We start from the raw sequence: 27,759 nt of genomic DNA, 5'->3' as shown, positions 1-27,759 counted from the left end.
TCCAAATTGAAATTAATGTGTTTCCCTTCTTATGAAAGGGACATATCTTTATATTTTTGGAAATGAGAAATAGCCAATATACTTGCATATTAAAAACCAGAGCAAACAACAAAAAATGAAATACAAATGGATAGAGGAGTCTATTTATGAACATGACTACAAATGCAAATATTTTATAGGTGATTAAGAACCATTAATGTTGCTGGTCGTAACGCAATGGATTTCACTGTGGTAATGATGAGCAAAGCAGAAAGCAGCTTAGTTTTTATTTTTTTCTCCAATCTTTGTTGCGTTGGTAGGTTTACCTAAATAAATAAATATGTACTACAGTCAAGAAGGTGACATAGTCACTTCTCTGATCATGATGATCCTGATTCAATACTTCAATACCAGTTTGAAAGCTGTTTCGTAGAATAATGTGGGTGCTGCGTGCTCCAGATGAGAGTAGTATGTCACTCAAGGTAATGAGACCTCCCTAGAGGTAATGTGAACCAGGGTCCCACAAAAGTCTAATGACACCAGATTTAATTGAAAGATTCTAGCTGGTGAACCCATAAATTCCCTTAACCATAAATAGTAATATGGAGGCTGGTGTTCTGCACACAAGTAATTGCTTAATGGTATAAAGCATTGCAGAGAAAAGCCAAAGTCGTATTTTTGCTATTAGGGCCAGCAGAAATCAGTTCCCTTGCTTTCTGGTTGGAATATCCCATGTATTTAAGAGATTAGATTAATAACAGTCTAAACTAATTGTGTTTGTGGCTGGGCTGACCTTTAAATATGTTGTGGTAGGATGAGCCTAGGTCTTATTGTGGGTTTCATCTTTGTTTTAAGTAATGGAAATACTCACAGAGTCTGGAAAACCACAAAGCCATCAGTGGGACTCACTCAGTCTCAAAAATGTGATGCTTCCCAGCCTTCTCTGCGGAATTCTAATGTATTTGTATTTCACTTGCATGATGTTTCAAGAGGTGCCACTTCTGAAGGTAATGGGGCTCCACATGGCAGAGTTTTTCAGGAATGTCACCCCTGCCTGTCCGACCTTGGCAGTGCTTGGCTTGGCATCCATACAGACACTAGGTACTCGTGGAAAATGCTCCTACCTTTACAAAATAAGATGTTTTCTTTGGGATGGAGATTATCTGCTTCATGGTAGACCCACAGCAGACTTTGCAGCTTCTTCCTTATTTTCTTCCATATGTTTCTGTTTATAAATTGCTTGCATAAAATACCATCTATACCCTGCAACTCTTTGTGCCAGCATGTGTGTGCATGCAAATTCAGCTTGTATTTTTTGCAATTTCCGAAATGCACCTTGCTGGGGATTTTTTTCCCCTATTTTTAGTTAATTCTCGACTCCTTAAAATCACATTAGAAAGGTACTCTGACACAGTGTTTCATAGAAAGCACCTCAAGATTGTTTGCCGAAAGGCATTATGATATGCATGTGCTCTGTGGTGTTTTAACGAGAGCATATCTATAAAATAAAAGCTCCTTTGTATATGAAAATTCAAGTTATCTACATTAAAGCATTCTCCCCACCCCTGTGTATAAAATGTATGTAACTACTACTGTCAGGAGGAAAAAAAGTGCATTATAGTACCTAGGGTGTCCCTTCTTCACATAGCAGCCACCCCTGGACACGGCAGTAGGTTTCAGCCTGATGGTAACGATTAAAGATCAATGTAAATTATGAAGATGAACATTCAAAGCTTACACAAAAGCACATCCACTGGGGCTTGCCTAACAGCGGAGAGAGGAGCAAATAACCATCACAACAGGGCTTGCTCCCTTGGCTTGCGCGCTCTTGCAAGCGTTCACAACTGAACATTAAATATGTAAGACCAGAGATATTTCTATTATCAAAATGCACTAGAGCTATGTTTTTGTTTATATATATATATATATTTCCCTATTCAAGATCTCTAACTCCCCCCATGTTCATATGCACCTCGCCAACACTGCCATATTGCACAATGTATTATCATGGTAGGTCATATTAGAGCCACGCTGCCAATGCTATTCCAGGAAGAGAGCTGGCATGAAGAAAAGATGACTGAATTAGTGGCCAATTGGGACATTTTCTGACCTACTCTTTAGGAACCAAGTCCTCTGAACTTTCCCATTATCCTTCGGCTTCATCCTTTTAATAGGGACCAAATCTCCATTAACAATTGAACACCGACAATAAGTGCCATCAGGAAAAGGAAATTCAATTTTAGTGGGGGATGACAGCCTTACCTTTTCGCGCTTAATTGGCCGTATTGTCTCCAAAAGTTAATTGGTTACTTAGTCCAGGTAGTTAGTAAAATGTTTAGCTGCGTCAAAAAGCCCAGGCTCCTACTGTTAATGGGGCATGAAATGGAATGTTTGATACTGCAAATAAAATCAGTGATATTCAAGGATGTTATGGTAGGTAATGCGTTGAAACTGCCATTTAATGGGTCCTGGAAGATTAGGGTAGTGTCAGCTGGAACCGCCCGGTCTCTTTTCTGACATTGTTAGTTGCCTCTTCATTTACTTAACGGCTGTCTGCACTGATTACATAGGCATAAAACTCCCTACAAAAAAACAACAGAGACACGCTCTATTAGCAGTCCAATTAGAACTATTTGCATATTACAGTTCATTTCTGCTTAAGTGAATCCCTAATACAACTTTAGGAAAAAAAAATTCTATTGTCATTTAAAAAAAAAAATAAAAAAAGGCAAGACAAGAAAGGAAAAGCCTTAAAGGTGATCTCTTCTCTACCTCTTATTCCTCACCAGATAAATTTAGTAAAGGTCTATAAAAAATAAGAGGTGGAGGGGCAGTCTGGAGGTAAGAGATTTCTACTGCTGGCTTTCCTGATGGTGACTTTTTAATATATCGATAAAAGGCACTGGAACTTTTTTACATGGCCATTGTGGGGCTTCTCTGTCCATTTTTCCCCCCTGCCTTGATTGTTTCTCACTATTCCTCTTTTTCTTAGTGTCTTTTCTTTTTTTTTTTTTTTTTTTTTTCTTAGAGAGATATATATATCCTAAGGTAGATGTTAGATCAACCCTCACCTTGGGTTTCTCGAGCAAAGCAGCTAATGTGCCTGGGAATGGGCCTCGTGAGGAAGCACACTTGATGCTGTACAGCTCATGCAGCCTATTAGCAAACGGTGGTAGATGATCCCCCTCCTCTCTGCAGCTCCCCCTTCCCAGCCTTAAAGGTTGGCATTAACGGGGAGGCAATGCAGCCTTCCAGCTCCTCTCAGAAATACTCGTTGGCTAAAATTTAACCCCTTGTCAAACAGARGAGACGAGTTGGCCATGAACTGGGAGCACTGAGTAAGTCCTGCTGTGTAATCAGTCGCAACTTTCTAGTGGTGTTTTGTCTGGAGAATAGCATAGTGAAAGAAACATGGGATGGAGCTGGGAATGGTTCTGTGTGCTGGAGCACTTCCTTTGCTTGCCTATAGAATGAGACACTGTGGTGGCAGCTGTGTAAAAAACACTAAAAATACTACCGGTAGTAATAGGAGAAAATAATTTTGTAGTCTTCTAATTTCAACTTCTGCATGGTCTGCCRAGCCTTGCAAATGCAAAGACCTCATTTTAAGGTGGTAATTACAATTTGCCTACATGTTTACCCATGAGATAGGTGGTTTCCCATGAAAACCTGGGCTCTGACGTACAGCAAGAAGCTTCTCACCTGCCTTGTGCTGACTGGTTCATCTCTGAGGGTCTTTGAGACAGACTCTCTGAGTGGAAAAGCCAAGCTGCTTGATTGCTGCTTGGATTAGAGGCACCTAGAGCAGCCCAGGGGAGATCTTTGATGTTCAGATGCTAATGTAAATACCGACAGAGTTATTTCCAAAGCTCGCACAGCTGAATTCCTTTCTGCATGCAGACCTAATTTCACAGGTCAGCCAACCCACCTCCGCTATTATCTGGATTTAGCGATTAATAGAGGATTTCAGTGGTTGACGGTGACAAATAGTGACGAGGAAAGGGAGGGAGTGCAAAGCTCTTCTGAAGCAAGGTATGTCTTTAGCAGGGCTTCCTACCCCAAACCATTATTTTTACATTGACACTTAACTGATTTTAAACAAACCCAGCACCAAAAAAATCCCTTRATGCAGAAAGTGGGATTCCCTATGCCCCAGTCCTTGTCGTGCATGCAAGAGGAGCTGCAGTCTGCAGTATGTGCTGGGTTTATGCCCTGTTGGGTCTTTTGTGTCCGGCCTCCTGCTTTGGAGCTCACCCTCACCCAGGGATGGGTACTGGGGGACAGGACTGTCACCACGCAGCCAACAAAACAGYTGCGTGTTTGCAAAACAGGCTTGGATCAGTAAGCAGTGAATAAGGACGGGTAGTGCTTCCCACTGCTTTTACCTGGATGTGCATTTTTCTTGTGGGCATGGAAAGAAGGGGAAAACCCTCACATGGATTTTATGGAGCAGTTTCTTGCAGATGAGATGAACCAATGAGCAAGATGATGCTTTGAAAATATTAATTTTCTTACCAAAAAAAAAGGCAATGGCAACTAATATTACTTTTCTAAATAAAACATCAGCTTATAAATGCAAATTCTGTTCTGTTTATAGTCATTCTCTAGTCTTTTTTTTTCTGGTTTGATGTAATGTCTAGCGAAGTAGCAATTCATAGAAAAGATGAAATAAATCATTARTCTCTGTTTAGTCTACTTTTTACTTATAGCAATAGTTTCTTTATTGCTGAACCGAATTGATTGCTAGGGAGGGTCTGCTTGCACACTTCTTTGTGAGTAAAGGTGGCWTTTGGGGTGCAGAGGAACTGCATAAGGGTTTGACCTGCAGCATGGGAGTATGTGACTTGTTCTAAGTGCTACTCTGCAAATAACAGTAGATTCAGCAAACCTTTTCATTTCTTTCTTTTCCATTATTGATATTGAAGTAGCAGAAGGTGTATTCAAAAAACAAAAAACAAAAAACAAAACAAAAAAAAACACTGTAAATAGTTAATTGCAACAGAAAAACCTGCTAAGTTATTTGTTCCTTTTTTAGGGGCTCTTTTATTTTGTATTTCAAAAATGAAGGGTAAGTTGCTAGTGTAGTTTGTTTTTTTCTGTTACTTTCCTTTTCTAATCTTCCCGTGATATCCAGCACTGATAAGGAATGTGTGAGGGTTTATTTTTGTGTGTATATRTGTTTTTTAAAAAATATTGATATTCTAAAAAATCCAGATTTTTGACCTCAGTATATCTGTCAGGGTCTGAAAAAGAATTGTTRAGCAGTTAGATTTGCTAGTTGTTTGCATTGCAAAGTTTGGTGAGCTTTAGCTGTGTACTGGTGGCTGGCAAGCCCAGGAGCCAAGAAGTTGGCCTCGTGAAGAGGACACATGGGTTAAGAAGCTCTAGGGTCAGCTGAGGCCAGGAAATGCAGTGTTATGTGGAAACCAGTTTGCGTGAGWGCTGGAAATGTAAATGAAAATACTGACATCTCTGGGTCCAAAGAGAAATCGGAGCAGAGGCTGTTCTTTGCTATGGTATCATGCCTGGCTTTTAGGAAAAAATGGATCTTTTTTATTATTTTGTTTCGCTAGCAGGAGTTCTCTTTCTCCAGTTCTGGTTTGCCAGCAGGAGATAGAAAGCAATGGAGTTGTGGAGTTTGATCCTGGCTCCAAAGCCTCCTTATACTGACCTGCAGTTTAGCAGCAGGATCATGTTACTAATGAATGCATGTTTGAAAGCAAATAAAATAAAAATATTTTACAAAACTCAGGCCAGTTTCAAATACTCAGGCAGCTGTCTGTGCCCATCACCTGCCAGTTTATGGCTTTAACTCCTCTCTCCTAACTTCAGCTCCTCATATTTCCCAATTAGGAGTAAGTGAAATTTATTTTTATTGAAAAAAATCCACAACATTTCTAGTATTTTTGTCCCACTGAGAAGAAGAGGGAAAAAAAAAAAAGCAAAAACAATAACAAAAAAAACAAACAAAACAAAAATAAACAAGGAAAGATTGTATTTTTCATTTATTTAGTTGCTGGCAAAACAGAACTGTTAATTAAAAATAATTTAGAATTGTGGCAAATGTGATAGGAATATTGTAGACTCATTTGCAGCTGATTCACATCCTTGACCATATAATTGGCCACCTAAAAAGCTATTCCCATATTTATATGAACATGGGCACACACACACACAAAAAAAACACACACAAATATATACGCAGATATGTATAATGTATATATATATATATTCTCTATCCTTAGTGAGTGAATCATTGGTTTCCAAACTTGTTGCAACACAGGCTCCTCGTTAGCATTCTGAATTGACTGTGAGCAACTGTGTTTTCATGAGTCACCCTGAATCTTTACATTCAAACTGGTAACGGGAACAAAGCTTCTAATGACCACTCTGAAACTTCCTGAACTATTCACACTATCTGATCATATCTTCCCACTCTGCTGCTCTGGTTTTGCTTAAAAGTCATACTGAATGCCTGTGTCTTCCCTATTCCTGGAGTCTTCTTTTGTTGCTCTTCCCTAAGCTCTGACCAGTGCTTCCCCATGCTCTTTGCTAGGAGACATCCAACACGCATCCTTGAACTGCAGGTACACTTGTAATGGGGTTTTGGCAGTCAGAGCTCTTTGTAGCCAATGGCAATTTGATGCACATGCATCTAAATGCATAATTTGACTCCAAGAAACCCTACAGTTAGGCATGGGTAGCAAGTGTTTGATTACCTATATGTACCTTTAATTATAGCAAGGTGGATGTAATTAAAAAAGAAGTCCCTGATTCACTGCTATGTTTCTCCATTGAATTCTGAAATAATGGAAATGAGCAGAGTTGCACCATCGTGCAAGTGGAGCAATGCCACAGTGAGTGGGACCCAGCAATTTTCTCTAGCAAATTTTGGTAGACTTGGTAAGTCAAAGAGTTGAGGCCTTGCAGAGAAGTGATCTTTCTATATATCTAACAGAAATCCATAGAATGAACACACATAAGCACACACTACATTTTCATCATTGATTAACCAATCTCATTACCTTTTTGTCAGAGAAATAAGTGGCAGTTTTATCTAACAATAATTTGATCCCATTATTCAGTACAGAATATTCCACCAGTTTCAAAAGAGATGCTTATTAAAGAGGCCAGCTACTTTCTATCAGTGTCATGCATATGTAAGTAACCAGAGCTATTATATGGCATCTATGACGATGGGAGGACAAGTCATAAACACAAACATTCGCACACAGCTCTGTCTCCAAAGCTCCTGTTTGCCAATTACAGTAATGCTGATGACATATCTAGTTTAATGCACACAGCATTAAAATAGTTCCCCCTTTCCTAGGAAAATCTAATTACACCAAGCCCAAGCACTCAATCAAACCTGTTATTCTGTGGCTAAACAGCCCAGTGTTAATGCAATTTGAGGAGATCCAGGCCGTGACTGGGAACGTCATGTATTAACAATATCTAATGGGAGCTCCCGTCGGTAAATGAATATGCTAACAAGCAAGGTCGCTGCTAAATCTAATATCTTTAAGCTGTTTAATTCCAAACAGTCCCTTAATAAATCAATTGACCGGGAGAGCTGATGCCCCTATCAATTATTCAAGAGGGCAAATAAATATTTCAGATGATTTGATAGGAAGGCTAGTGCTGGTCTTATAGAAAGCTTTGCATTTCATTAGTGTCTTGCTAAAAGTTTTATAATGTGCAGAACACTGGTGGTTCTCCCGAATCTAGAAGTGTGGGAAAGAGCAGTGTGAGGCATCCTGCTTCATCCAAAAGTCTGCCTAGGGCTTGATGACAGATGACATGGGAAGAGGTGGGCAAAGGGTACAAATAGCACCAGGCTTCCGAGCAGGAACTCCTCTACCCAAGGAAATACGGAAAGGAAAATGAGAGCACGTYTTCATTTCAGGGCAATCCAGAAGAAAAGTAATCTAAAGAAGCTGGGATTAGTGGTTAATACCATGTGACGTGCTGCCTWTTGTAAAAGGCGGGGAAGTCGTTTGTGTTTCGGTTGGATTATTTGTATGTTTATGTTAACACTGAGCCAATATTCAGGTTTGCCAAATGCAATTCCCTTGAAGGAAAAGCAGAGTTATTAAAGAAGGTGCTGCCTGTAATTGATCTGCATTAAGTAAGTGAAGCTTGAAAAGTGCTTGAGATACTTGGATGGAAGAAGTCAGGAGTGCAAAATATTATTCTATAAGATCAAAGTATTATTATTGTATCTGAAAAACTGCTGATCATTTAAACATGTGGTTTATTATAAAATCAATAAAGATAAAGTTACAAGAGAAAGGGAGAGAAAATGTACCTGTCACTGGAGAGCAAAGAGGAAGAGGGAAGTCCCTGAGGAAGCTTCTTGTTTAAGCATGTGTAAATTTGCTTGCTTCTATCTGTTCCATTTATACCACTAATACAGATTAAAAGTTGATGATTACTTATATAAGCATTGCAGTTTATGAAATGAAACCTATGTCATGAAAAAAAAAAAAAAGAGCTTATTTTCTGGAAAGTATCCAATAGACCAGTGTTCGAATCTGCATGTCCCTGGGATAAGACAAGATCCACATTCCTGCCATAGCTCCCYCACCCAAAATGTCTTTTCCATAGCGATGTCTCCTTGTAGGAACAGGGGGAGCAAATAAGCTTAGGATGGAAGTGTATTGGTAACAAATTCATTAACACGGAACCTGAAGCCTCCCACTGAGCCTCGTCTGCATGGAGAATATCTAAAATGAGCTCCTTGGAGCAACCACGAGCAAGGGAGCGTCTGTCCAGCATATGTCTGTAGATGCAGTGTGAAGTCCTGCAATAGTCCACCCTGTATGGGGTGGGTTGGTTTGTCTCTCTGCGGTGGGCTGATGAGGAGGGGCAATCCAAGACGAGCATCCTGCTCCTCCAGAATGACGAGCTGGATGCTGCTCTCTGGAGAGAGTTTGTGAAGATTTCTTTCACGCTCCTCCAGCTCTGCATGAGGGATTGCCTACAACGTGAAGGGAGAGGAGCTCCATCCACAAGAATCCTACCGGTAGGAAGGTGGTTTAAAAGCAAGAGGTAAGGAAAGTTTTTAAATTGTTTTGGACATGCAGGAAAATAGTGTGGTTTCAGGTTGGTTAGAAAAGCATCTGACACTCCAGACAGGGTCTTCAGCAAAATAGTCTGGCTTACACCTCCTCTAGAACAGGCTCTTGGTTTCTTCTGCTTCTTCTCCCTAAATAGTAAGATCCATATAAAAATCACTGAATGTGGATCTTCTATGGCAGCAATTTTACATTGCAAATTGCTCAATGAGGTATGAAAGAGGCATCTCAGCTGCACAAAATCATAACTTAAATGTTTGGTTTAGTTTATTTTCAGCTTCATGACTCAATGGAATAGATCCTCTGCATGGCTCTGAAAGTAAAATCCGGTCAGGTTTGAAGTCAAAATCGGGGGTTTTAACTCATCATTTAGTAACCTTTTCGTTTGCTTCAAAATTCTATGTTATCATATGTATACTACAACCAAGAGTGTGTGCCACAGAAAATTGCATGGGAAAGTGGAAATGGGAATTAACCTGAAGGTTGAAGATTTATAAAAAGTATAAGGTACTATGACCTAAAGGAATTATTAACTATACATAAAATTTGAATCCCAGAAGCTGAGATGCCAAATGAGCAGCTTGGATTATTTTATTTTATGTCCAATTTCTACCCATTTCAAAAATAAAACTTTTAGGAATAAAATCTCTGCTTGCATGAAATAGTGGAACTATATTCCTGTTTTCAAGAGGGAACAATTTTTTAACCTCTTGCACAAGCTGCTTCTATTAGGGGGAATCAGCAGCCCTAATATTTGCTAAGAAAAATAGGAGTAAAGTCATATGAGAAATGTGAAAGCAGGATTTCTTTAAAAATATATTTTCCTTTGAAATAGCAGTTCTCAAACATTTTCTGACSAGCTTTAATTTCAATTCATGATAAGTCATTGAAATTCACTTATTCTTGGGGATGTCAAGAGTTCTCAAGAGAATTAGTGGGGGTTTTATGAAAATGTTGGTGCAGAAAAACATTGAAATTATTAATTGTGTTGAATCTTGTGTATCTGTCTTAAGGGATTGTGGAGCAAGTACATGACAGTCAGTTCTGGCCATTATTGTGCTCTTCATATTYCTTCGATCCTGGTTGCTTTATACATCCATGAAGGACAATGGTTGTTGTAGCAAGGGCAGGTCCAGTGATGCTCCTCTACCTATGGTCTAAGTGAACATGACTATGCTGATCAGTGAGAATAGCTTCTGCTGTTGCTGAAAGGTGTTATCAAAATGTGACCCCTTGCAGAAGTATCTGCAGATGCTGTTGACGTCACTTTTGTCCTTCTGTTTTATTTTTTTTTTTTTTAAGAAATATATAGAGAGAATAATAAAGGGAAAGTGTTCACCTAGCTCATTCGCAAGGTTCTACCTGCCATCCCTTATGCTCAACGAGTATGTGAGGGCACTGTTAGGCTTATGTGCATGTAAATTACCTCTAACTGCACATCTCTATTATAGGCAATTACACTAATGTGCTGGAATGATACATTTAGTGCCTTTAGAAGACAGAAGCTGGGTGGAGGGCAGACTGATTTCAAGATCAGTCTGGATGGAACAAAGAATGGTATTTATTTGGCAGACCACTGGGAAAGGCTTGCAAAAACTGTAGGATAGGATATCATTAACCATATGATAAGCGAGGCTTGCTATTTAGGAATCCTTTTGTGCCTTTTTTTTTTTTTTTGTAATAATTTTACCTTGGATTATTAGACTAAGGTTGGGAACTACTACTGTTTATTTGTAGAAACTCAAGAAAGATCTGGCATATGTGCCAGATACTGGGTTTCATCTACCTAGTCTTTGACATGATTTTGATATCAAAAATTTGAGTTTCCTTGCTCACACTTGTAAAACAGATCCACTGCAGTGACCACTCATGAGGCAGGAAAGGTGATGCCAGCATTGTCAAAATACTTGCCAGCAAACCTAGGAAAGGCACCTTTCTGGAAATGAACAATTAACTGTCCTTTCCTATCTATGCTTTCATCAATGTGAGATTGGACTCCAGAATTGCTCTTTGTTGGACAGGCTCTTTCAACTGAAAATAAAAAAGCTGAACTTAAAAGAGCAATGATTTTGGGTGGTGTCCTTTGAATGCAGAGCAGAAATCAAGGGATTTGATATTGATATTTGAAGCTCAGATGGGAGGAATGGCTTTTCTTGGCTACAACTGTTATCAAGGCAGATCCTTGAGGTGGAGAGAAAGAAGTTTCTTGATTAAAAGCACCAAGTCTTCCCTGACTGTCCCCTTGCAGAGTATCACCATGGCTGTGGGCTCCTTCTTCCACTAGCTTATGTTCTAGGCCTACATTTACTTCTAGAGAATTTGGAAAGAATTGGGAAAGTYGCATCATGTCACCTCAGAGGTTTAAGTTATTCACACTCCTGGAGGTCAGGTAGTTGATATTGGTAATATGTCATGATTTTTCTATTTTTTAGTATTATTTTTATATRTAGTAATTTTTCCAGCAGACTCAAATTACAGAGTTGGTTTCTCTTTCAAATACATAAAATTAAGGCAGCACATTGTTATCCAATAATGCAAAATATCTGGATCAGAACAAGTTAGATAATTTGTACTACTGGAAGCAACTAGCCTAGGTACCCCAAATTGGCTCATATAGATGCTTAGTCAAGTGAGGGAAAAGTAAATAAGCAAAAGCAAGCAATCTGATTGTCTTCTGCCTCTACGTTACCATAAAGAATTAGCACTTGTTTCCATGGCAGCTTAAAGAAATCCTGCTCCCTGCGACTTAACATAGGACACCCTATGAGTATTGTGGTGGTTAAAAGTGACAATAAGCATGATGGACACGTGATAACAAAAATATATAAAAATGCTGGCCACTCAAAGGGYACAGAATAAACACACTTCAGAGGGCCACTGGCCACTGTGATGTGTTAGGAATATAAGGCACAAGGTACAAGATCAAAAGGCAAAGCATGGTTGTGTATATTTGTGGGCTGTGGGGAGAAGAAAAAAGAGTGGATGGAGGGAAAAAGAGGGGGAACCATTGCTCCAGATAGGGATAAAAGGCTAAACACCTTTGTAGACTCTCTGAAGAACTTAGCAAATTTTTATATCAAGGACTTGCTTTTTAGAGGAATTTGGTTTGCATTCTACTGGCTGCTTTAAAGAGTTTTTACAGGTTATATTTTGGCTGTGCCATGAGGGGGTTTCTTCCTGATGTCTAATAAATACAGAGAAGAGATTCTAAGGGACACACATGCTCATGCACACTGACATATACATGCATGCAACTTAGATGTCCAGCAGGTAAATGCAGTATTTTGTTTACAAGGAGATATTACACTGGGAATCCTGTTAGCAATCAAACAGTCTCTTGGCTGGATTTAATAAACTGCAACCAAAGGAATTATCCAAGTTATTCAATTCAAGTTATTCAATTGATATTAACATTGATATTAGAGGCTTAGCTGTGCACTGTTAGGAGCATCTCTAACTTCTGTCTATCCTTGCTCAGTCAAGTTGTTTAAAATCAAGAGAGAAGCTTCTGTAGATGCTGGTGCATTGTGAATTRTGGACAATCTTTGTGAAACTTCCAGTCCAAGTCCAAGTTTAGTTCCATCACTATGCTCACATATGAATTTGGCACTATGAGGAGGAAAGGCATATCTTTTTTCTAGGGAAGAAGGTTCTGATCCAGATGTGTACATATGAAGTTAGGAAGTATATGGAAGAAAACACAGTAAAAAGAACTACAGTATTTCATTATATATATACTTAAAATATTAGACTTTTTAAGAAGTGGATAGATASTTAATATCCTAAAAAATGTTGAGTTTTTGTGCTCTTTGGCATACATTTTTGAGGATTATGCAATATATAATGGCTAATTTGGCTAATTTTGTCTGTATWATTTTCAATGATTCACTAGACTAACCAGAAGTTTGGGTTCTGATCCCAAAGAAGAAAATACACATCTGGAATTGTGCTTTGGTCAAATGTCTTGTTTCTGCAAGATCAGAAAATCCCACACTAATGCCTTGGCTTAATTTTAAAATGACTTCTCTTTTTAACTTTTTGAACTCTCTTTTTAGCTTTTATCAGTCATGCTAACTGCTTACACATTTTATAACTCTTTCACAGCTTATTTAAACTCAACCATTTTCCAATCCTGCATTTTTATCTGGAGACAAATTGTTTAGCACTGCTATGATTTTCACTGTCTCTTGCTCTCTGTGAACTGACTTTGTTTCATCAGTTCTGTTCCTTTCTGGAAATATCTGGCTTCATTTTATAATACTATTTTTTCATATAGTCAAAACTCTAGCAGGTGAAGGAAAAAAAAATGAAGATAATTTAGTAAATAATGAACATGGGGATGACATACTGTTTTGCTGCAATGAGGAATAAATGCACTTTATTAAGTGACCTTTCCTCTAGTGGTTGGCAAGAAATCATAGATAATAAAGCTCTTACTTGCACAGGGTTTTAGTTGAGAGGGGGTATTGCTCAAAAAAAGTCCATTCCTTTATTAAAACTTTGTTGCAGCAACATCAATTTTGGCCAAATTGTGTTATTGAGACTATTTGTGTTGCAGTTTTATCTTTCTTTCGATTTACTTATTTTTGTAAATCTTGTGATTCAATTGCTGTTGCAAAGGAGAGTTTAATTCCCCAATACTTCCCTGATTTGCAGATGGTTTTCTGGGGTTTTGCTTTACTTTTCYATGTCTTTTCAGGAAGTGTATGGTGATTGCCATGAATTACACCAGGATCAGTGTGCGTGTGAGTGCTAGCTGGTTGTGCTTAGTCACTGATTTCTTGTATGATCTGATTAGTTGTGCTTAGTCATTGATTTGTTATAAGTGAAATAATCAGCTTTGCATCTGCAAGGGTTACTGTGACTGGTGTTGGACAGGAATGTTTCTATTGATGTCAATGTATTAATGGTCTAATCCAAAGTGGTTGCATGTGGGATAAYGTTCACTGTGTGCCTATGGCTTTGGAGTGGATGATCTCAAGGAAGGAAATATCCTTCCTGCATGATGTGTGGAGTGTCATTGTACCATTCAKGTTTGTATGATTTAAAGATTTTACATAACAATAGGAGCTTTAGATCTGGAACAAGTTTCCTTCAGTTATAGTCATGTTATCTTGCTTGAGAAGACAGAAAGTATTTGCTCTGAGTACTCTGCAGATGCTCTTGGGCTGGGCAGAATAGGTTGCTTTGTGTTTCTTTCCACCATATCTCAAAAAACTAAGGATATTTTCCCCCATGAAACCTATACTTAGGACTCCCAGATGGGAGTTAACTCCCAGATGAGAGTTAATTCGATTTATGAGCTAGACACCTCTTCTCACAGGGATAAGCATGTTGCTCAGCATTCACTGTTTCTTCAAAAAACAAGTTAAAATAAATCAAAATGATGTAAAGTCCTACAATGAATAAAATTCAGATCATGTTTAGGAGAAATTAGGAGTATAGATTCATGTCCTCCCYTCTCTCTGAAAGCGCATGAGAAGCAGCAGGGGCTTTGTGTCTCTGAGGCCAATTCTGCGTAGACGTGAGTGAGAAGACCTAGGCAGAAGATTGTCCCATGTGTCTTGTAGCTCTGGAGAGCAGAGCCTGGGTTAGGGACCTGCTCTGAAAGCTCAGGTTTGAACCAAGCATTGCCAGGTCAGTTATACCTCTAATGTCAGGGAATATATGTACGTATTTTTAAAGGATGTCAAATCTCACCTTAGATATGTATGTRTGGGAATAGCTATTAGTGAGGGAGGCAGACGGAGGAATGAGCATGAGCCCACAAATCCATTTGGAAGAACTCCTCCTATATCCCCCCCTCTACTCAGTTTACTAAAAGCATCAAGGAAGGGAAAAAGAAGCAGAGACATAACATGCAAGTAGCACTTTTTAATAGATTTTTCTTCCTTTTCCCCAAAGGGTTCAGCTGCAGAGAAAGAGTGGAACATAATAATCTTTAGCATTTATGTAGCACTTTACATTTCCAAAGCTCTGTACAAACATTAACTGATCAATCTTCACAACACCCCTGTGAGTTAGGGACGTATGATTAACCCATTTTACATTGGGAGAAACCATAACATTTCGGAGTCTGGTTTTCCCCACCCCTCCAGAGGTGTGTGGTCCTTGCTCATCCCACCGATTTAAGCAGGAGTTATYCCTGGCTCTTCAGAGTGTCAGGTGCCCTGTGACAGCCTCAGGACTGCATCTCCAGTCTGTGGCTTGTGCTCCAAGGAATCTGCTTGTGATTTCCCTAGCCATGGGGCTGCCAGTGCTTTGCACTGCTTTGCTTTTCCACCTCCTTGCAGATGTGGGATCTGTGAGTGGAATTTCAAGAAGCAAAACTATACCTGGTTTACATACCTGTTGGAATACTGCAAAACTCTCTTTATCTGAGATCCTAGGGAAAAAGCTATTATCCCAATTCTCACCTATCCTCGCCTCCTTCTTTCCCACCTTCCATCTTTACCCGCTGTTAAAAAMCCTAGAATGACTTAAAAGGGAAGGTAGTCCTCTTTTGAGTGAAAACACACAAATATGACGATACACCCTATGCTGGCAACCAATTTTTCCCTTTCTTTTTTTGGATCTTTTCCTGATAATTTTCTATGTTTTAGAGAAAATATGTGGACTACGGGATAAATGCAAAAATGAATATTTTTTTTCTTCTTGCTCTTTTTTCTTTTTCTTTTTTTTCTTTTTCTTTTATTTTCCAGCACAGAAGTAGACAGATGTTTTTAACATGGTATCTTGTTGTGAAAGGTTGAATTGTATTAACTTTTTAATGTTCCCTGAGTTTCAGTCCCCTGAACACATCTTGCCTCCTATGGCAGAGCTCTGCCTTTGCAGGCAGTGTGGCAATGTTGCTGTTTTGTTTTGCCCTGTGTTTTGCTCTGAGTTTTTGTTATCACGAGCCACAGGTACATTCAGCTGAATGGCTTCCCTCTGAGAGAAAAAAATGTACATTCACCAGAGAGAATACCTGGCTGTGGTGAAGATGAAAGTTTTCTCTACTGTTATGTCCTACAGGCAGGGATGACTCCATCTAAACGTGAAACAMCATCTCAACCGAGATGCAAGAGGACTTAAACATAGGACCTGAGCCTTTTGGCATCCGCTACTCTGGACTGAAGCCCTGGCACAGACCATAAAAACCAAATGGGTATAGACAATGCACTTTACGAAGACAGTGTCTGGCTGCCTATACTTGAAACTCTTCTCCCACCAAACGTCCATTTCTCCCTCAGGATAAAGCACCAGATAGTGCTGTACTCAGTGGAGATGTTCAGAGAACGTTGAATTTCATTACAGGAGGGGTTCCTTGGTCTTCTCTATTGTAAATAGTCCTAAAGAGACTTAAAAAAAAAAAAAAAGTTTTAAGTAACAATTTAGAATTCAGAACAAAGTTCTAAATAACAACTGAGAACAGCAGCAAAGATTTGGTCTTCCTAATGTCATTGCTTTGACTTTTTTTTTTAATTTATTCATTATTTATTTACCTAGGAATTATAGTATTAGCAAGATGCCCAAATCATGATTGATACCTTATTTCTACAAAACAAAACAAAAAYYCTGCCTTTTCTGCCCTGGGGTATGGCCTGTAGCCTATGGCTTTTTATCTGTATTATTGAATCTTCTGTTCTAGGGACTGTGCAAAACAGATTTTCATTCTGAATGCTAATCAAAAGGATGTGTTAATTAAATATACTCCTAATCAAAACTAGTTTGAAATGAGACATGCAGGGCAGAGTCTGCCCCTTCTGAAGGTAATGAGAGGTATCAAGGGGACTGGATTTTTTTGGAGGGGAACCTGGCCCCTAATTTAGAGCTAATAATTATTGTCATGAAGCCTTAAAAAAAAAAGATCATCTTCTTATCTACTGGTAGAGTCCCTCCAGATTTACACTGTCGGAAAAGGGGCTCTGAATTTGGTCCCTACTACTTAAAAATAAGTAGTTGCCCTTTAAGATGTAAATCTATTGAAATCCAACCTTAGACATTGCCAGGGTCACTCTGCTTATTACTTTATGACATTTCCAGATTAAAGGTGCAGTGGGGGCTCACATTAATTTGCTTTATGTTTGACTAGAAATGCTTCCCATCACTATTAGAGCACACTTCGAGCTCTCTTCATTTTAGAACGCTTGTCAGTCATTCGAGAATGATATGCCCTACGTCTGGGATGAATAAGCACATCATATATTAGGCAGAGGCTTTTTCTCTGGAGAGGCTCAAGAGAACTGACAACTAGTTCCAAGGAAGGTGAAAAACATACAGAAACCCAGCAGCTGAATAGGGGAGAAGTGGGGAAATATTCTCCTAAGGAATTATCCACTGAGTTGATTGAAAGCATCCAGGCAGTTGTCTTGGGAGGGCAGTTCTTAAAGATGCAGATCTGGGGAAACAAGAGGAAATGCAGTCCAATACTTCCATGTACATCTCTGTTCTGTGGTATGTAGGAAAGAAGTCCTCACTAGAAGCCTGTATATGTCTGTGCAAAATCTGGGCGCAGAGCACCTGTGGATTTAAAGAGAGAGAAATTGGTATTTTCCATATTAAAGATGGTCATTTTCCTTTTTTGACTTTCTTTCTCCAAATTGAAAAATAACTTGTCAAATATTTCAGTAATTTCTATCCTGAAATCTTGTCTGATTTTAATATCTATTTAGAGGTTGCCTGTATATTAAACCTTTCAGAGGTTAGAAAATTACAGTTCTGCCGAGAGGATAAGAGAGACAAAGTACTTAGTAACTTATTGGATGTTAGTGTTTTTGTGTAATAACAGAGGACCCMTCTCATGGGCAGAATTTGTATCTTCTCTTCAATAGGTGAAACATCTGCCATACAGTTTTTCCTTATGCTGATGCATTGGGGGAAGAGGGAGCTCAGTCCCACAGTCATCTGTGCGCTGAGTGTTACATCCAAGTCCTCTTCATGGTTCTTGACCAAGTCACCACCCAGTTCAGATCTATAGTAACAAATGTTTTGAATCAATGTGGCTGTAGCAAAAACTGTTTAAAAAAAAAAAAGGTAAAAGGGGTTTTGGCATTTTGCTTTTGAACTTTTGGGGTTGTTTGAACTTGAAGCTCAAAGGCAGAGCCTGAAATGCCCTCTTCTTGGAAACAGGAGGTCTGATTCAGCGAGAGTTGAGTGAAGACCTTTTCCTTTGAAGCCACTGAATTTTAGGTACCGATACAACAAAGCAGAAATCAACATCTTTACCTTTTTGCTGAAGTTAGTGGAACTGTCTGTGAATTTGATGTTAACCACCTACTTTTAAGTGTTTGGCTGTATTGGCTGCATTGCATTTTAGAGAATGGGGTCCTACAGTCTGAAACGTGCTGTAGTGGTAGACTTAAGGCAATTTCCGAATATCTTCTCTCCCTTCTTGCACCCTCATGGTTGATTTTTTTTTTTTTTTTTTTTCTTTGTGGATTTCTATTAGTAAAACATGTCAAGGTGATTATTTTTCTTTTCATTCATTCTCTGAAAGCAGTCTCTGGGAGGGTTTAATGAGAACATGGCTAAAATACCATCAGAAGTATGACATTCCAGTAGAGGAAAATTAGAAATGTAATGAACAACAGAGTCCCTCAAATTKTTTATGCTCAATTAGCTGTGCGTTATTATGTTTATCCTTATGCCATAAGGATTTTAAGTTCCCAACTGATTTTTGTTGCTGTCCACCATTAGTCTTGACCAATTCATATCTCTATCTTTTGCTATTCTGTCTCTCTAAAAAATATATGTCCCCTTTAACTGCAGGTTCATATCCACCCAGCAGCTCCAGCTTCTCTGTTCTCAAGGGAGTCTGCCTCTGTTTCCTCCTTGAGATGTTATCCTAAAGCACTTTACAGTGCAATATAAACTGGTAACAATTCATTTTTTTCACAAAATAAGTGTGAAAACTGCAGCAGCCAATTGACTTGTGCATACCCACTTTCAGCTCTTAAGTGCTATATTCCCTCTCACTCCACCCTCAGTTTAATATCCTAACCTCAGTGATCCACAGCATTATATAGCTTAATATATAGCTTAATCCATTCCAGGGATTTTTATCTTTTCTTATATTAACTTATCCATAGATGATCTCTCAGCAGTGGCATATGCTGGAGACAGTCATTTTTAAAGCCATCTGTAGCTGGTCCTTATGTGAATACTGCACCCTGAAACTCATGATTCCTCTTCACGACTAATTATTTCCTATGGCTTTTAATACTGTTTCAAGTCTTAGAATAGCTCTGAATGATGATAGACATATATTATTATTACAGGTTGTATTAAGCAGTCGTAGCTCAAGTTCTAATTACATTACCCTTCAGCCAGAGCTGCAGTAACACTTGGTTTGGTTCTTGAGTTTCTAGGAATAAGCCAGCCAGCACTTCTCAGTCAGACTGCAAGGTCAGGGTGAGAGGAACTTTTATCCTTGTTTTCTTGTAGGATCTGGGGGAAAATATGTTGAAAAGGGACAAAACCCCACTTGAAGTGAGTATTTTAAATGGAGGGCTCTAAGTAGGCTGCTTGCAGATATTGTGCTCATGGATGTCCAGGGATGGTGGAAGGAGCCTGATTCTGCACCTGGTGCAAGGGGCGACCCATGCATTGGGTGCAAGTGATGCCCATGCAACAAGAGCCAGTGGGGGTGTTCGGGAAGGCTGAAATTATGGAACTGATCTGCAAAGGCTCTGGGCAGATGACTAAAGATTTCTGAATTCATCCAGCAGAARCCAGCAGGAAAAAAAGCTCTTTAGTTTCTCTCTGCAAAGAAATACTATAATTATTGTATTTTTTTGTGATTTTTGTCACAGAACTATCTTTTTAAGGAGTTGCCTAAATTCTCATGTAGTGGGATTAGTACTGTGTGTATATTCTGCTTATTTTTTTCTTTTGATGAGGAGGGGAAAATTCTAGTCCACATAATCAGTGAGGATTGAATTTGGGAACCTGAAAGATCTCAAAACCAAGACTCAGTTAACAAATATTTGACTTTTATTATTTTTAGTCTGTGGGTGGCTAGGGTCGTAGTAGTTACATGGCTGATGATAACAGTTCTGCTTTGCGCCTGTAATACATTTATTGGCATTTGGTGGTTGTTTATAAATCTTATGAATAATGTTTTTATGATTTAAAAAATGAAACAGAAATATGACAGACATTTCTTCAAAAATATTCAATATAATTCCTGTGGTATTGAAACTCCATATGCAAACCATAAGGATATGATTTGATTTTTTTATGTTCCATTGTCTTAATGTCCAAATAAATAAACAGCATATATAATAAAGAAGTTATTTCTTTTTTCTTAAACTCCTTTATTTGATAATCTCAAGCAATATAAACTACTAAGGAAAGGTTTTATTATGTAATACTACACAGCAATATAGTACTACTGGTTCTTTGGGACAGTGAATCTCTCTACAGTCCCCAGAACATTTTGGTTTCTACTATAAACTTATTGCAATCTATTTCTCCATTGTAGAGTTTTCTTACAGTACCCATAAAAGTCAAGCACCTGATACCAGAATACCTCATTTATATAACAATTTTCATTCCTCAGTGTATGAATTTATGTTATGTTTGTGTGCTCCAGATTTTTTTTGCATTTGTCATGTGTGTATCTGTGAAAATCAATATTCATGTTTAGCAGCAATTAAGGATTTTCAATAAGCATTTGAAGATAAATACCGCTTTTAGGGATTTTAGAAAAAAAAAAAGAAAGACAAGGTTTCTCAGCTTGAAAATGAATGAAAAGTGGGGTTTTTTTGCTATGTTAATTACAATTGACAAAAAGTAGGATCCTTTACTCCTCCTTTTCTTGCTGCTAATTCCATCCCTKTCTTCCTCTCTCTCCCCCCTCAATTAAACTTATGAGAGTATCCCCTCCCCTTTTCGAAAGAAGCTTTTAGATTAATCATATTATCTTAAGGTTCCAAATCTCAATGCCTGCGTGACCTTTCTTCCGTTAGAATCCATTATCTTAAACTATCACAATAATCCTGGCTTTAGGGAGGGAGAGCGGGAAGCAGGAATCAAACCTAATAGATGGCAAATAAGATTAATCTATGATCTAAGTGCCGATTACACTTGGCCCTGCCCTTGAACACCCAGGTGTAACCTTGAAATTCACATCCGCTAAGACACTGCAATTGGATTGCGGGTCCCCGAAGGCCTGGACGGGGCAGCTGGCCAAACTTTACCCATTATTCCCCAGCRAGACATGAGCTGTCTCGGCCTGCAGCTCTTTGACTTGTGGAATTTGGCAGCGGAGCAGTCGAATGTTTGTTTTGGGATGTTTAGCATTTTTTCAGATAAAATAGTTATTTTCAGGTCCTTAATTTTTGTTTGTCAGAAGCAAGCAGCCAGGGAATGGGTGAACTTTTACCTGGACCTCACAAGAGGAGAAAGCTCCCTTTGCAAAATCTGATAACTCCACAGAAGAAAACAGAGATATTTTCTTTCTTTATAGGCTGACCTACGGACCCTGCCAAAAAAAATGTTCCATGTGAACTTGAGTCTGCAAGGTCCTCGTTTTCAGTTCCGAATACGCCGTGTTCTGAAAAAGGACATCTGCGATAAGATGGAACTTGGCATCGCTAACTCCTGTCCTGTGATTGAAGYAGGCTCAGAAGAGGCAGACCCAGAGGTAATTTTTCATCGAAGAACTTTTTAAAGCCATTATTAAAACTAGCATAAATTTCCTCTGTTGCTGGCAGCTTCAACGGGCAAGACAGGATTGATTTGGAGGTGGCAGCTGAGCTCTTTTATCTATTTATATGTAAGGCTAACTTCTCAACGGGGCTGGAGCAAGCAGGAGTTTGCTGACGTGCTTGAACCCTGCCTGTGAATGTCAGCCGGGAGGTAGCAGCACTGTTATGTTGCAATGACCAGCCCCAAATTTCTGCTCTGCTTGTTCCTGCCSCCCTACAACAATATCCTGGTGATAACACATATAGTGATAAAGCATTAGAGGGAAAAGTAGATGCCATAGGAAGAAGCAATGTGTGGTAGCGTTAAGGGACCATCCTCAGATGGACTTTTGGTGATCAAAATTGCCTCAAAAATTCCCTCAAAAAGGGAAAAGGAGGAATAAAAAAAAAAGGCTCTGGCAGTGTCCCTGGCCTTGCTGCATCAGAAGGTCTCCAAGGCACAAAATAGGGATGAAATGAGTGCAGCCCCAGCATCAAACCTTGGGGAGCACTGTGAGCATCCAAGGCTCTCCGCACCTCGGGAGCACTTTAAGAGGCATCCACCATCGTGGGTGTTTTATGGCCCCCCGGCTGGCTTGGCCAGCTCACRAGGACCTGATCCCACAAGTATTTTAAAAGCTCTGCTCCTGTTACCTTGCGGAGGGCACATGAACAGCATGGCACSAAGACTGGCACAAGGCCACATGCCAAGAGGCTGACCCGGTGGCACTTGTGGTGTGGGATGTGTAAATAAAACGGGAGATAGACACCTGGCCTGRCTCTTATTTGCTTTACAGAGAAATCAATAAGGAGAGAGAAAGGAAAAAAAATAAAGGAGAAGGTTTCAAAATGGACTGGCCAAGTGGACCTTGATCAAAAAGTAAATTTGTGCACATAAAAGCTAATTAACAGCCGTGCTTCTTTGCTGTCCATTTATGTGTTTGTTCCTGCTGGTGTCGGAGGTGCTTGTGGTCCCCRTATGTTTTAGAAGTTTTGAAGTGTCCTGAAATGCTGGACTCYTCTTCTACCACATGCAGTGATCAAAATAATTAAGAACAAATCAGATTTCTGTTAATTTTACCAAAAAAACCCACCAAACCTCCTAAAGAACTTGAGTTTTATGGGCATTTCTCTTAACACTCCCATGGGCTCTGCTTCCAGGCTGCACTTGCTGAAAACGGGAGAAATCGCAGTCGTCTCTGGCAGCTGATCCAGGTTGCAAAGAGCCCTGAGCTCAAAGCCAGGACACTGGTGGGAAGACAGTGGGAAAAGGGAGGATGTTCCCTCACGGTGACGCACGGAGCTGCRCCAAGCGGCCAGAGAGGGTTAACTTGCACTTGCAGCCAGCAGCCTCATGCCATTAAGTCAGGGAGAGTAATGAAATTTCATTTAATTTGTCAGGAAGAAAGTGCTAATGTTAAAAGGCATTTAATAAAAAGGGGGAGATTCTTTGAAAGGAAGCCTTTAAGTAATTACTTCAAGTGTCTTAGGCCTCCTCACCAGAATATTTACATTAGTGTCTCCCCGCGCCAAAGTGTAATTAAATTAGTGCAGCATTTACATTCCATCCTGTTTTTTTTAGAAGTGTGATTTTATTAACAATTCCCCCCCCCCCCAAAAAAAAAAAAAAAAAAAAARMAAGTCTTGATCTAATCAAATCAGGTGTTAGCATTTTTTGATTTTTTCTTAGTGTTCTTGCTGAGAAAACTAGTGAGGAAACTGGCTGGGAGAAGTGGAGGGAGAGGGGAGAGAGAGAGGGGGGAAAAAAAAAAAAAAAAAAGAAAACTTCATCTGGCTTTTGAGTTCATCTTGGAGAGATGCCATTAATTTTATCTGCCCGGGAACTGATGTGGAAAACTCTGGCCGATGCTGTACAGACTACCCAGGCCTCCTGGTAGAGTTTGCAGCATTAGTCTGATAGTCTTTGCAAACCACAGAGGGACAAATGTGAAGAGGAGAGAAGAGGGTGGAGAGGCTCTGAACATGGCATCAAAGGAGAGAAGTAGAGGATAGACTGGGATCTGTCTGCCCCATGGACAAAGGGCAAAAATGCCTTAAAAACTCAACATCAGGAGCTAGGAAGCTGCAAAATATTAGAAAATCTGTTTTGCGTGTTTTGCATGAGGAAAAAAAAAGGCTATATTTTGAAAGAAAAGCTGTGTTTAGTGCTCCTTTGGGGGAGGACAAATTTCCCACCTTTAAGAAAATGAGATGTGCTTCATTTGCCTGAGCTTCATGGTAAACACAAATTTAAGAAAAGACCGTGCAAATTCACAAAGTATAAAGTTTATATGGGCAAGTTATCTTTTTGTGGCAGAGCTGTCTCAGTTAAGGAATTACCAGATACAGAATAATCAGTGCTACTGATACAGAACGTACTGAAGATGGTTAGCAAGAAGAAAAAACAATAGAAWTTTTTYTCCTAACAAAAGAAAAAGAAAAAAAATATATAATTTTGCAGATGTTGAAATGTTTTGGCAAAACATGTATGGTTGCATAAAACTCTACCTCAGGAGTAGCTGTCTGACCATGAAATRTTATTTCAGCCAAAAAAAAAGAGAAAGGTGTTTCCATCACAGAGTAACTAATGTCTTATGCTTGTGAAAAGCAGCTGGGGGACACAAATTCAAGTCCCTACGAGAAATCAAGCAAAACAGAGATTTAAACATAACTCCAGTTTTTCACCGCGTGCAGAAAATTGGTTAGTTGATCAGTTTTATTTCGTGCAAGACTTTGCTAATTAAAAWTATGTTTTGAGTTATGGTGAATGCAAATAAACTGAGGAGCATTTTGTAGAATTGCCTCTAAATCTGCCACCGTGAGTCTGCAGCTCTAACCTGGGCTGCTGGCACCGGTCTGACGCACGTCTCTGCTGTATCTTCTTGTCAGCGAGGACTTTAGCCAGGGTGTCTAGTAAAATATATACAGCAGTTACAGAAATAGGCTTTTTAGAAAAAAATTTGTGCATGAAAGTTGCGTTTTGCTGGAACAGTTTCAGGCGCCTTCCCTAAAAATTGGTTTTCACRGTGTCCAGTTTAAGCTTAAGTGCCTCTGAATGGAGAATGTTGCAGCATGAAGAAGCCTTGCTAAACTGAAAAATTAACATACCCAGCAATTAAAGGCTTTCTCTGCCCTGTATTTGAAAGATTTTTCTGAAGCCRGGATTTTCTGAAGCCAGAAGAACTGCAGATGAGAAAAATGCCCTGCTTTTGCCTGTCTTCATGGTGGAGGTGGCCAGGACTCAGCGCGAAATCAAAGGCAGAAGCAGATAACAATAGTGGGGCTGTGGGCATGGGAAGAACAGGCTCCCGCGCTCCATCCGCACAGGAATGGCTTCCTCTTCCCGTGGCACAGCGGGTTCAAAGGGAATCCAAAACTCAAAGATCCCAGAAAAATATCTGATCTAGGGGAAATTGTTCGGCACAACGAGGACAGGCTGACACCCTCCGAAGGAAAAGAGGAAAAAACTGTAAAAGCAATGCGCTCCCCTCCTTCCTGCCACGGCAGAGAGGCTATTTACAACTTTATATACTGACTTGCTTGGATTTTGTCTGATTTTATTTTTTCCTGTGCTTTGCACCCTTTGAAGCGCGACCGACTGCAAGTTGTGTTTGCAGCCACTGCAGTTGCAGCAAGAGTCTAGCACGGGGACCCTCATGGGAGCAAAGGAGCAAAAAACATCTGTGCGTAAGGATGGTCCGAGAGGTGAAGGGGGCTGGTATCTCARGCTGCTTTTTGTGTCCTGTTGGACCGTTTTTGGGTCAATCAGGGCATCCACAGGTGCCTACATCTTCACTCTTACTTTAAAGGACATTCATGCCCACCCCAGTGTTCACAAATAATTGAAAGACTATTTAAAGATTGGCAACATGGGTTTTATTTTATCCTATTTCTGATTCCTGGGGTATGAAGTTATTGAATGCAGGGTTTTAGCTGTTGGCCAGCAAGTGAAGCATTCGGTGGGAAAATGGCAATTGCTGGGATTGCCACCGTGTTGGTCTGTGCTGCTAATTAGACCTGGCACTATCAGCAGCTGCCAAGTCAAAGATTGCTGAATGAAGCATCTATTTACACAGGAGGAAAACTGGTGTTTTGGGAAGGTGAGGAGCGCTTTGTGCTGCAGCCGTTTCACTCGCCTGCTTTCAAGGCAGAAGATTTTCAGRCCAAACTGCCCAGGATAAATCTCCRCTCTTCGCAAAAGGGCTCAACAATCTGGAGAAAAGGGAATTTGCTGAATGTGGAGAACTCCTGAAAAGCTGCATGCCTCCTGGAGATGCCTAACTAGGAGCTAATCTCTTTCTGTGATCTGGTCTTCTCTCCCTTAAAAACACGTTTTTTTTATATGGCAGAACAGCTGTTGTTGCTTCTGTTGTGATGATCTGGGTGAAAAGTTTGGTAACAGAGAGGGAGGTTTTAAAAAAAGCAAAAGACAAAACATCTCCCCAAAATTCTTCTCCAAACCCACCCACTGAAAAAGTCCTTCTGCTCTGGCCTTCCAGGGACAGACATAAAACTTCTAATGCTTTTTAATACAATTAAAACAAATGCTGACATTATTTATAGCTAAATTACTGGCAAGAAAAACAACTAATGACCAAGACTCACATTGGTAAAAAAAAAAAAAAAAAAAAAAAAAAAAAAAAAAAGGAAAATCCTAAAGGGAATGATTTGTAAGGATGTGGTTAAACCTATTTATACCCTGGGTTCTATTTGTTTTACAGCCAGCGGTGCACGAACAACATGAAAGGTTATCTTTGACAAGGTTTTAGCTATTATTTTCTTCCAGTGAAATGGTATTTCTTGAGAAAAAAAGGTCTTCAGAACAAAATAACAATAAATCCTGATTTAGATACATAAAGCTGCCATCGATATCACATAATATCAGTGTTCTTTCTCACTCGATACAGGCGTTTTTAAGATAAATGGTAAAACTGAACTGGAAATCCATCTGGCCAGCTGCCTGATCTAATGAATAACCCCACTTTGGCTCCTGCAATGTAAGCAGAAAGAGTTCTCTCCCGGCCGCTTTCGTCTGTCATGAATCTACAAGACAGCCGACATAATATCTGGGCGACAACAGCGTGCTAACAGTGCAGTGACTTCCATTTTCTTTGCTTTCTATTGATTTTCACTTAATAACTGGCGAAATACTAAACGTCCGCCCTGAGTACCTAATAAATCCTGCCTGAGCTTTTTATTGAGGAGAATTTAATAAAAACAACCATTGCGGCTGAGGGATTTTTCTTCTGGACAGAGCGCAGGGAAGGGGTGGGTGGCGCGCRTGGGCACAGGGGAGGAGACATTTGAATTTTCTCCCTTTTAAGAAAAGGGTTTTCCCCSTCTCTTCTCCTCCCTGCCCTCTTGAGGACCCAGGTTCTATCTTTTGAAGGGACCCAGTTACTCCASTTGGACTCTGTTTTTCCCAACGTGCAGACATGGCCATAAGCCACAGAGGAAGGAGGCTAGTTGCAGCATGATGACTCTTCCATAACATTCAACCCACCTGCCCCAGCTKATTTCTTAAACCTGATTTCAATTTTGCTAATTGTCCTGAAGGCTCATTAATTKCTGGGCGCAGGGGCTGTCAGAATCATACAGTAACACGCTTTTTATTGTCCCCTTTTACAGCTATTTTATGTCTGACACTTGACACGCAGGTGTGAAGATCCCCTGTCAGATTGGTTGGCTACTGTAACAAAACGGCATTTTTAAGTTATACGAAGTGTTAAATCTGCATCCAGTTAAAAACAGAACAAAACAAAACCCAGTGGTTTATAAGTTGACAATTAGTCCTAATTGTTAGCTTGGGAAAAAAAAAAAAAAAAAAAAAAAAGCACTAGAAAAACAGAAGTAAAGGCCAGAAACCCTCCTTGTTTTGCTGTCCAACAAGCACGTGCATGTATGTTGATATATATGTTATATACAATTTTCTTTCCTGAGGATGTGTCAGGAGAGACTAGGACAACATTCATAAGTACAACATATTATTTTCCTCCYGCAATGGTTCTTTTTTTGCCAATAAACTCCACAGA

General features: G+C 39.6%; 1 long non-coding RNA gene across 2 annotated transcripts in view; it reads left to right on the top strand.

Moving 5' to 3' along the window:
* The window catches only part of LOC112948316, a 30,633-nt gene extending 3,703 nt beyond the window's left edge, over positions 1–26,930 (top strand). The window contains exons 2-3 of one of the 2 annotated variants that reach the window (XR_003249587.1): positions 21,508–21,684; positions 26,635–26,930. This is a non-coding gene — a long non-coding RNA (uncharacterized LOC112948316). Of the gene's footprint in view, positions 1–21,507; positions 21,685–25,803; positions 26,271–26,634 lie in introns of those variants that run through there. The other variant, XR_003249588.1, reaches the window with a different exon arrangement.
* Positions 26,931–27,759: the final 829 nt, after the last annotated feature.

Source organism: Nothoprocta perdicaria, unplaced genomic scaffold (assembly GCF_003342845.1).
Source record: "Nothoprocta perdicaria isolate Ctin4 unplaced genomic scaffold, notPer1 scaffold_26, whole genome shotgun sequence".
Classification (NCBI taxonomy): domain Eukaryota; kingdom Metazoa; phylum Chordata; class Aves; order Tinamiformes; family Tinamidae; genus Nothoprocta; species Nothoprocta perdicaria.
Note: the sequence above shows the minus strand (reverse complement) of the source record. Positions and strands in the feature narration are given on the sequence as shown.